The sequence below is a fragment of the Polyodon spathula genome, chromosome 20 (assembly GCF_017654505.1).
Source record: "Polyodon spathula isolate WHYD16114869_AA chromosome 20, ASM1765450v1, whole genome shotgun sequence".
Classification (NCBI taxonomy): domain Eukaryota; kingdom Metazoa; phylum Chordata; class Actinopteri; order Acipenseriformes; family Polyodontidae; genus Polyodon; species Polyodon spathula.
In genome coordinates this window covers 574,263-586,285 of record NC_054553.1, presented here as the reverse complement: position 1 = coordinate 586,285, position 12,023 = coordinate 574,263, and positions in this window count along the sequence as shown.

Below are 12,023 nucleotides of genomic sequence, written 5' to 3'. Positions count from 1 at the left end.
TGTGTCCCTCTGCCAGTCTGATGATCTGGTCAGGTTCACATCACAGGGGGGGCCGGGTGACAGTCTGATGAGCTGGCCAGGGTCACATCACAGGGGGGTCCGGCTGAGGCAGTGAGCTGCAGAAAGCTCGTCAGGCAGGCGGGTGTGCTTTCTGCTGTGTGTGTGTGTGTCGAGGAGATGATGGCAGGACACCTTGTGTGCTGGTAACGTGGCCAGGACCCCAGTAATACTGTGTAGCACATGCAGGACAAATCCATGTCCGTTCAGTGGCCCAGAAACAGTTGAGAGAGAGAGAGAGAGAAAAGCACAATTTTTAATGAGAAAACTATTAGTTATGATGGACCTACCTTCATTGTAGTCTTATTCAGTTTATTAACAAAACGGCATGGCTCACAAAAGTGGGTAGGTTTCCAGATTAAGCTGATTTCATATCTTTATTTAAATAAAATAGTTAATTCACCAGTGGACAGGTTTAAGACACTGAAACCTTATATTGCCCTTTTTAGGTTTCTGATCATTTAAATGTGAGGCATGTACCTATACTCTTGCATATTTTCTGATTCCAAAGTGATTTGTTGCTGTTGCGATCAAAGGGATTTTAATCTGCTCCCATTCCAGTAATTATTTCAAAATGTGTTCTGCAAGTCTGCAGCTCGGTTTTTTAACTTCCTCCCAAAAAAATAGGATTGTGCAACACAAGTAGTTTCTGGAGGATTCTGCACTGTTACCATGTTTAGGAAACAGCTACAGGGGGATGTTAGTAGCTTTTACTCATACATTTTATATTATTTCTTTGTGCTGATTTAAATATCGCATAATTGCTCCAATGTGGGCAAACAGTGAATTGAGGTTTTAGTTTCTTGGCTACAGTAGATTGTGGGATGCATGATGCTGCCATCTAGTGAGAGAGAAGGAATTCCTTTTGACATGTTTGTGCACAGAACAGCAGGTATTCAGTGTGTATGTGGTTACAGTACAGCAGGTATTCAGTGTGTATGTGGGTACAGTACAGCAGGTATTCAGTGTGTATGTGGGTACAGTACAGCAGGTATTCAGTGAGTACAGTACAGCAGGTATTCAGTGTGTATGTGGGTACAGTACAGCAGGTATTCAGTGGGTACAGTACAGCAGGTATTCAGTGGGTACAGTAGAGCAGGTATTCAGTGTGTATGTGGGTACAGTACAGCAGGTATACAGTGAGTACAGTACAGCAGGTATACAGTGTGTAAGTGGGTACAGTACAGCAGGTATTCAGTGTGTATGTGGGTACAGTACAGCAGGTATTCAGTGTGTATGTGGGTACAGTACAGCAGGTATTCAGTGGGTACAGTACAGCAGGTATTCAGTGGGTACAGTGGGTACAGTACAGCAGGTATTCAGTGTGTATACAGTGGGTACAGTACAGCAGGTATACAGTGTGTATGTGGGTACAGTACAGCAGGTATACAGTGTGTATGTGGGTACAGTACAGCAGGTATTCAGTGTGTATGTGGGTACAGTACAGCAGGTATTCAGTGTGTATGTGGGTACAATACAGCAGGTATACAGTGAGTACAGTACAGCAGGTATTCAGTGTGTATGTGGGTACAGTACAGCAGGTATACAGTGAGTACAGTACAGCAGGTATACAGTGTGTAAGTGGGTACAGTACAGCAGGTATTCAGTGTGTATGTGGGTACAGTACAGCAGGTATTCAGTGTGTATGTGGGTACAGTACAGCAGGTATTCAGTGGGTACAATACAGCAGGTATACAGTGGGTACAGTACAGCAGGTATTCAGTGTGTATGTGGGTACGGTGCAGCAGATATACAGTGGGTACAGTACAGCAGGTATTCAGTGTGTATGTGGGTAGTACAGCAGGTATTCAGTGGGTACAGTACAGCAGGTATTCAGTGGGTACAGTACAGCAGGTATTCAGTGTGTATGTGGGTACAGTACAGCAGGTATTCAGTGGGTACAGTACAGCAGGTATACAGTGTGTAAGTGGGTACAGTACAGCAGGTATTCAGTGGGTACAGTACAGCAGGTATTCAGTGGGTACAGTACAGCAGGTATTCAGTGTGTACAGTAGGTACAGCAGATATACAGTGGGTACAGTACAGCAGGTATTCAGTGTGTATGTGGGTACAGTACAGCAGGTATTCAGTGGGTACAGTACAGCAGGTATTCAGTGTGTAAGTGGGTACAGTACAGCAGGTATTCAGTGTGTATGTGGGTACAGTACAGCAGGTATTCAGTGTGTATGTTGGTACAGTACAGCAGGTATTCAGTGTGTATGTGGGTACAGTACAGCAGGTATTCAGTGGGTACAGTACAGCAGGTATTCAGTGTGTATGTGGGTACAGTACAGCAGGTATACAGTGGGTACAGTACAGCAGGTATTCAGTGTGTATGTTGGTACAGTACAGCAGGTATTCAGTGGGTACAGTACAGCAGGTATACAGTGTGTATGTGGGTACAGTACAGCAGGTATACAGTGTGTATGTGGGTACAGTACAGCAGGTATTCAGTGTGTATGTGGGTACAGTACAGCAGGTATACAGTGGGTACAGTACAGCAGGTATTCAGTGTGTATGTGGGTACAGTACAGCAGGTATTCAGTGGGTACAGTGCAGCAGGTATACAGTGGGTACACGGTAGATCTCAAAGCAGATGCCTTCCAAAGTTTCACTTTGGAAAATCATCATCAATTTAGTAAGGGAAATGTAAAAAAAAAACAACCCAAAAAACAAACTTTGCTTTGCTGTGCTGTCTAGAATAGTTCAGGTAAACTATGCAAAATTGAAATGTAAAAATGACTTTGTGGGTATGTAAACCCTTAACACATTTGCACTTGCACCATCAACACAGTGCTAATGTGTCCTAACTGAAAATCCTCACCCTTGTATTGTCATGACTGCAACAAAAACATTACAGCAGTGGTAATTTGCACTTAACGTGTTGTGAAATACAGTTCCGAAAAGAAACGGACCGAGTCTTGTGTAAGATGCAAGCTAAAATAAAATAGCATAACAGGATGATGCACTGATTGCGGTTTCCAGAGCTGAATACCAGTCTATACCAGCTGACCTTTATTAGCAGTGCGAAAGAAGCCTTTTGCACTTGTTTGCATGGAATAGTTTATCACCTGGCTGATTTGCAAACTTTTATGAATACCAGATGATCAAGAAAGCACAATTGCCAGCTGTTTATCTGGAATTCGAGACATTCTTAATATGGTTTTTATTTTCATAGAAGAGTTACTGCAATCAAATATTCAATAATGCCATTAATAGAATCTTTGTTTTTTTTGTGTGTTTTTTTTTTGTAACACATGGTCGTGTTGAAGGTGTTTAAATCCAGCACAGGTATTCATTTTACCTGCTGAAGGGATACTAGCATGCTGTTCTGCTGTACAGTTTCTTTGTTTTTGATTCTGCTAATGGCACTAAATCCTTATGACTGAACATGATTCATTATTAATAAGGTTTAGTGGAACAGCACAGCATCACCTAAGACTTGTTTGTGCGCATGTATTAATTGCAATTCTTTGTCCTTATCAGTGTCATTTGTGCCTGCTTTCCTTTTATCGTTTTTGAATGATGGCTGCAGTTCTTTTGATATAATATTGTGCCAGGATGCTATTAATGTCTGTCGTAAACCCTTTCAGTCTGCAGTGACACAGAGCATATGCATTGTATTGAGATGTCTGTTGTAAACCCTTTCAGTCTGCAGTGACACAGAGCATATGCATTGTATTGAGACCTGCATATCGTATATGCAATGTATTGTGACCTGGCATATAGTATTGCTACCTATTGATTGTATACATACAGACTCTAATGAGTAGTTCTGCTCCTTACGCTGAAAACCAACGGAGCAGCAGCAGAGAAATCAAATCTTCTTATATCTGCAGCAACCCAGCTAACCCACAGCTCGTCTCCCAGCCATGCATGCTGCTGGAACCTGGGTGGCACATTTACTTCACTCTTAAAAATGTATATCTTTGGTTCTCTGCCCTTCTAGCTGCCACCTGTTCTGGTAGTCAACAGTCTCAAAGAGCGAGGGGCCATCTGTTAGTACTTTACCAAGACAAGCTGTTTCGCCAGGCAGTGAAGTGGCACAGCAGTAGAAACGCATGCTTATGACCTCTGGGAGTTCAGGCTGTGGATGCTGGGCCCTGCTGAAACACAGCACAGAAAAAGCAATGAATTAAGAGGGGTTATCAGGGGGATGCACCCAGGGGCCAGGTGATGTTCTTTAATGCTGTTCGGCAAGAAAACTTTTCCAACCTCTACATTGGCAGGTGCGTTTATATGCCCTTCAGAGACAGAGAATGATATTATTCAGGAATGCTGTAACTTGCATGATGTTTTAATGCTTGAGTTCTTGAAATAATGTGGAAAACACTGAGTCAGGAGTTCTGCATGAAGTCTGAGTAAGTGTAGAACTGATCATCAATCCACGTTTACTTCATAAGATTTCAATTTTATTTATGAAGCAGCAATTGCAGCGTTAATAACACAACATTAGCCAAAGCATGTACCAAAGAGCAAAGCAAAGCTGCTTTTGTTACATGTGTTCAATGGGCATGCTGAGGAGTTCTTTGTGATAGTGCAGTACGGGTTGTAAATAACAGTTCCAGTTAGTGCTGCTGAACTGCAGAGTCTTAGCAAAGTCTACAGTGTGAAGTCTGCAATGTAAGGTTCCTGTAGCATACCATCAATAAAACACAGTTTTTGTGGACAAAAGACCACTTATTTGTTTTATTATTCTTGTTTCAAACCCAGCTTGAAGATGTCTTTAACATAAGGCAGTCTGTTATAGCAGGAGCATGCTTAGTGGAGAGCAGGTCTCAAGGAAAGTACACAAACAGGACTGTCAACAAGGTTGGCTTTCTGACAGACTACAGTGGAGGCAAGGGAAATTATGTCGAAATAAGTGTAAAATTTCAAATTATTATAGAGAATATAAAATTCCCCAAAAGACGTCTACAAAGCTCTGCTTCTTTTTCTTTTTTCTTTAATTAATGCACAATAATTCTCCAGCAGGTGGTATGCTGGAAAAATTGCAATTTAAACCATTTGTTGCAGTTCATTGTATTACATTTATTTATTTATTGTCAAGGTTATTTAGTCTCTGGGTTTGATAACGGGAGCTGTATGGGAGAATAAAAAAGAAAAAAAAGCTAATGATGCAGAGTGGGATTTGGTCTGGAGTTCACAACATGTGCATGCCGTGCTGTCAGAGTAATTAGTGGAGTGTGTGTGTACATGTAAACCTTCCACTGTAACAGTAGCATTCCAAGGAGCTGCTAAATTATTCAGATCAGCTGTGCACAGTCGGAGCAATCTATAGTACTGATTTGAGATTTAAAATGCCTGTGGTAGTGTGGAGGTGGTGATGCAACATTGTCTCATTAAGTAATTGTTCTGTGTGTGGCACCTAGCCTTCCATCTCCTCTCACTGAGGGCGACCTGCTTACATCAGTTGTGAATCCTAGGCCATTCCATAGGCTATTATTATTAGCATTAGTAGTATTATTATTTTAACTAATATGGTTAAGCCACAGATATATGATAACATATAATAGGCTTGCTGCCTGTCTGCATTTGTAACTGCCCTCTCAGTTTCACTGTGGTTGCTAATGTGTCTCTCAAACTCAACCACGCTAGGAAGATTAACTGAACCACAGCTGCCAGTGTTCAAATCTTCTTGGATGAGCTGAGGGTGCAGCTGCTGGGCTGTTCGGTTTGTGGGTCTCTGGTAGGAGGAGCAGTGTCAGGACAGTGCTCAGTGAGCGATCAGTAAATCTGCACAGTGCGCAGACATTAGATCTGAAAGCAATCAAAATGTAAATTACCAAACAATAATCATTTATAAAAGGATTGAAATCTCATGTATGGAAGTGCATAACGACCACAAGGTCAAAATCCTTAAGTGTCCTTGAGGAACACAGGATATCAATAATGCACTATCTGGAAGACAAAGCGATTTGATTGTTGCCATGTCAAATTACTGACATTGTACGCTATTACATTACTTATTTACTGCCCCATTAAGGTTTTATTCCAGGGACTGCAGCAGACTCCTACTGTACCGCAGGCTCTCAGGACCTACCTGTCTCTCTCAGATTGATGTCTCATGCCTGATAATTAAAAGGCTGTGCTCCTGATGAATGTGCTATGCTGACATCAAAGAGCCAAATTATACTAATTACTGTACACTTGACTTGTGTAATTCTTAATCCTTTAGAACTGGAAGTTAATTTGATTTCAGGTCTTTAATAGCCTCTGTTTGTTATCGGCTTTTCGTCAAAGTTGGTCAGACTTTAATGGCAGAAGATGTTAGATAAATGGTAATGTCCGTGCCATCATTAGAAGTCGCACACATTTAAAAACACTGGGATCTGAACATGCAAACGTAACTTTTTGCATATCATCGCTGCGGGTGATATTTTGCAATCTCTTTAGTTAGTCTTTTTAATTAACTCCTATATTTTTTAAATGCAAAAAAAAAACAAAAAAAAAAAACACACACACAATAATATAAACTAATGTTGATTTAAGAATTTCTTTTAATGAATTTTTATATATACAGGGTTCATTCAGACTGGAATTAATTCTGTGACTATGCACTGCAGCTATCTTAATGTTCCAGACTTACTCCATTCCCTTTAAAAGAAGAGTCTAACTTGTGGTGTTCTAGTTGTATTCATGTCACATACTATGTGTCCTGCCCTGCAGTGATTCAGTTTAACTCTAGAGAGACTCTCCTGCAAGGCATGTCAGTGATCCAGTTTAACCCTCTGATCTGCCCAGTCTTGGCTCCTGATTGCTTTTATAAGCCTGCAGGGAATGACAGAGCTCCTTCTCCCAAAGGGGATCAGGCTTGTTGTCAGGGGCGTTGCTAGGGAAATCACAAATCCTTGGATATTTCCTCTAACTGTCACGTTTCTAAGTGTGCGGGTTGACGGCGCCAATCAATTTGACAGCGCGAGAGACAATTCGTTATTAGCTGTCACGTCTACAATGGGTGGCATAGGGGAAATATCAAGTCGCACCGGGCTTTATTAACTGTGTTGCATTCCTGTGAAGGGGACCATTTACTCTTTTAATCGGTTAAGAGACGGCCTTCTATTTGCCATACAGGTAGAAGACGGCCCAGCAAGCTAACGGCAGAACATTAATATTCAAAGGCCATCAGCAGACCCTAATTAAGTTTCAGTTGTTATTGTTACATGCCCACATTAGCTAAGCTTGCCTGGCAATGTGCCGAGGAATGCCTCTACATGGGAAAGGTGAAGCGGAGCTGAGAGTCCTGAAGGGCAGGTGCTTGGCTTCCTTCGTTAATTGACAAAGTGGCACAACAGAACCTGGTAGCCGTGCACACAGTGCCGATAAGGACCCCCTCCGGGGACAGTCTCTGCTGTTGACAGATGGACTCTATGTAGGAGTGCTTTCCCTCCAGTAATAAGTGGGCAGTGCAGACATACTGGCACATAGAAATGTGCTGTTTGGTGTATTAGATAGGACACAACCACATTTTCATAGCATCATATTTTACTTCTTTGGTACTAATGCCATTCTTGCCCAATGCCACCTAATGACAAAATGCATTTATTTATTTATTTATTTTTTGTATAATGGGGAAATTCCTTTTTTCTGCAAAACTTTCAGATATGTAGTTATATTTGATACAGCCTGATGCATGAGTTAGTAACAGAAGCGTGATATGTTAGCACAATATTTGATAAATTGCACTCATTTTTTATTAAATAACAAGAACATGTATACTTTCTTTTGCTCTGTCACTTGTTGATATGACACTTCTTTTTATGGTTCCGATGACCTTAGAGCAGCTTCAGAGATGTACTTAATAAAAACACAATCACAATGTGATGACGGCAATTCAAGCTGTGACGTTTGTGTTGGCTTGAAATTGACATTCGTTCAGCACTAAACTAGAGTGTTCAAAATGTGCCATCGTTAGGAAGTGCTAAATGAGGATCATAATGAGGAGACCTTGAGTCCTGCCTGCGAGTTTAATCACTTTGCATTCCCAGCAGCCTCAAATCTCTCCTCCTCCTCAGTGTAATTAAAGAGTAACAGAGTGGATGCAGCTCTGAGACGTGGTAATGAGATACTGTGGGGCCCCACCAGGGGGAGCAAGGGGCCTCATTATACATCTACCATGTGTTAAAATAAATAATAATAAAAAAAAAACAACACAATTTTAGTTTTTCACGAAAGCAGTATACAGCCCCCTTTTGGTATGTTTCCTGTAACCAGCGGGTGTCTGGTGCATTGCTGTCTGAGTCTGCATGCATGCTGAGCCTCCCATGGGGTGCAGCGCATTATAGATTTGCTTAAAGAGATGCTGGCTCACAGTAAATCGCTTCCCATTTAATACCTAAGTAGCCTAAGTAAATGTAATACTTGAGCAGAATGGATGGTCTTCTACATTTTAACAAGAAATAGCAGGGGCTTCAAGTACCTTTTACAAAGGCTGTTGATCAAATGTCTTTTATTCCAAATAGAAGGATTCCTTTGGCATTCAAAATGCATGCCATGAAGGGAAGCATCTTATGCAAATTACCTTGAGTGGATGTTTAATGAATGCTTTGTGTCTGTCACATTGATGCGAATACATTATTTTATAATAGAAATGACTGCAGTTTTTTTTTTAGCTTGCTTAAAAAAAAAAAAAAAGATTGCAAAAATTATCCACTTTGAATGAAAACTTTTTTTGCTAAATTTAATTCTTCATGACAAATACATTTTTGATGGACAAAAAGAGATTTGGTGGTTGATGCTGCGGTTCTGTTTGCCTTTATTCAATAATTTTACAAATCATTAGTTCCCTCTCCTAAATGTTGACCATGCTTCCTTTGTTTTGGCAGCACTGCAGTGCTCTCCAGCTGTGGGGGAATGGATCGGGCTGCTGTTTTGTCTGTGATGGTGTGAGGGAATGGATCGGGCTGCTGCAGTATAGGAATGGGCTGCTGCTTGCTGTGATTCATTTCTTTGTGAAGATGAATGTCTCCCTTATCAGAATGCATGTAATCACACTGCTTCTCTGACGTTTAAATCACGAGCACACTTTGCAGCACATTAGCCACGTGAATATCATTACTCTGAGCAAGGCAAGTAACAACACTTCTGCGCTTCATTATGACTGCTGATGAATGGGAGTAAATGAGTTATGGCGAATGCTGTTCCCAGACTAGAATGCATAGTGCATCAAAGAGAGGATAAATGCAAGGAAGAATACCATGTCCTAAATTGTTACATCGCTCCGAGAAACAGCAAACAACTGCCAAAAAAGTCTCATTATCCAGCAAACACAAACCAAAAGTGGTATCTTTGTCGATCCTGATGAGAGGAAATGAAGCACATTCGGCACGGTGATGTAGGGAATGTGGCTTTGTTTGCCAAGGGTGATGCTTTGAGGTTAAACAAAGCTGATAAACAACCATATAATGTTGTTTATCTTTCTTTTCTTTACTAATTCAGTTCTTTTGGCCTAAATTTTTATTCACTGATCATGAAAATCACACTTCACTAAAGAGATTTGGCAGGCTTGACAGATTACAATTTAATCAGTAGCAGTTCTAACTTTATAAAACTAACCCCTGTTTACAACATTCAGCACTTTCAATGTGAACGTTGCATTCTAGATTATAGAGGCCTGAACTGCATCAAATAAGAGATATCTTGGACGTCTTAACTTCACTTTTAGGAGGTCCTCATTCTTTGTACATTTTGATTTTTATTTTGGAATAGTACCACCTGGTGGCTAAACATTGTAGGGCCTCTAGATTTAACCCTTAACTGCCTGGGTCACATTTTTGTTCTATTTCATCCCAGTACTTGTGAGTTAAAGACCAATCACGTTTCAGAAGCTGTGGAGCTTTTTCATGAAGCTGAATATGTGAGTTAAAGACAGCTTCATTAAGTCTTTTTTAATGGAATAAATTTAGTTTTTTTTATGCACCAAACTTTTCTAGACTTAGTTTAATGAATACTAGAGTGAATACAAAACATTCTTTCAGCTTTGTGAATAGCGCCCTGGGACACTTTGGAGAATGGAACCGGTTTTGGTTCCAAACAGAAAGTTCTAAAGATGACTAAATAAAAGGCGGCAGGGAAGTCCAGTGGGGGGCAGTGAAGCAGAGCCCTGACTCCAGTGCTCTGTATTTCTCCACTGTGGTTGTCTCACACGCAGCTCATAATTACATTGAGTCAATAGCGAAAATAAACAAATAATTCAGCTGCAAACAGATGAAATGGTATCCCGAGAAGATTAAGTGCCGCTAAGCCTTGCAAACAAGCATTTCTAAAAGATGTGATATGAAGCGCACATGAACACTGCGCTTTCTGAAGTGTGACATGAATAGATGCTGTAGTTTTATGAGAAGTCTGCTCCTCGTGTCCCTTTAGTGTATGTCACCAGGGTTATACTTTAAACCAGCAAAGCCGTCCACAAGCAAACAAATACATTCCACTTGGCTTGAACTCTGTGTGTGTGAATTCTGTTGGTTTTCATTTTGTAATTAAGCATGTTGTTGAATTGTAACTACAGCAACTGTGTGATTTATGTGTTACTGCAGTGTGATTTACAGTGTAGTCAGTGCGGTTCATCTTAAGTTTTATCCCAAATCATGTGTCTCAGACACTGTCCTCTATTTCAAGTTGGGTAGAAGTACCTGCATGTACTAGGGTGGAGAAGCGGTGACCCTGCAGTCAAGCATCTTCACCACTGCACAAAAAAAGCCTTACCCTGCATTTATAACCAATAGATCAGATGCAATACTGGGATCCAAATTACCCTCCATCAATATATTCAAACCAAATGGTTATGGATAGATGACTGTACTGTACTAATTATATTGAAACTTAAGATTGTTAAAGATCTTATGAAAAGTGATCATTTTGAGCTTTTTGATTGGCTTAACTATTGTCAATCCATGACCTTGAGAAGATCTGCCCTTTGTCAGCTAAGAGAAACAGCATCACGGAACTTCCGCCGCAAGATGTTTCCGTGGCAACAAACCAGTGTTTCCAAAAGGCTTTTTATAAATTTAGAAGGGAGAAAAGAACATGAAAACAGCGAGTTTGAATAACACGGTGTTCAATGCCCGCCTGATCCATTCTCTATGACAGTTACTCTAGTTAACTCCAGTACTCGCCTCTTGCTTGAAACGTGACAGTTTGTGTTAGTACAAGAAAATGATTTTTAAAAACCCTTTAGGGCCAGATTAACGTCTTTGACAGGGAATCTGAATAGTTTGAAATAAACAGCGCAGAATGTTTCATGAACTGCAATGCAGCCCCGTTAAGCTTGATGCAAGCACAAGGTGGGAATGAATTGCCTCTGCCTAGTTTTAATAAGTGTTTCTTAATCTTTTCTTAATAAAAAAAAAGACTTTGCACTTTTGCTAAGATACAGAAAGATGTGAGGTTGTTAAAAACCCTTGTTCATTGACACTTGCTCAACTCAGAACTGTTGTATGGTGTTTTTTTTTTTTTTAATTGGGGAAGGAGGAGTGAGGGCTGGGGGGTGCACAGTGTGTCGGCACAAAGTGCTTTCAAACAAACAGAACAAATCCTACAGCTCCAGGTGTCTTTCTATAATACCTGCCTGTTTCTCTTTTTTTAGATCGATACAACACATAGAAAGTATCTCGTTCATCAGGCTTGAGATCTTATAACCAAATTACAGACACACAAGTAAATGTTTACAGCAGAGGACAGCAGTTAGAAAACGCTGGTTTCCCTGCACAATCCAGGCCAGGTTTTATGGGACCTTGAAATGATTCCAGACAAGCTCATAATGTACTTTAACACTTGTTAAAAGTACATTTCACACCTGTTGTTCATTAGGAGGTTTATTTTAACAACTTTGCATCATTGAGCCATAACCAATAAAAAATACCAGCAAGAGTGGCAACTTGATTGGGTTGGGTAAAGAGAGACCTCAAATGCACTCGATATGGCTTGCTCAGGCCCCTAAAAGAAATGGAACCAATAGAGCTCCCCTA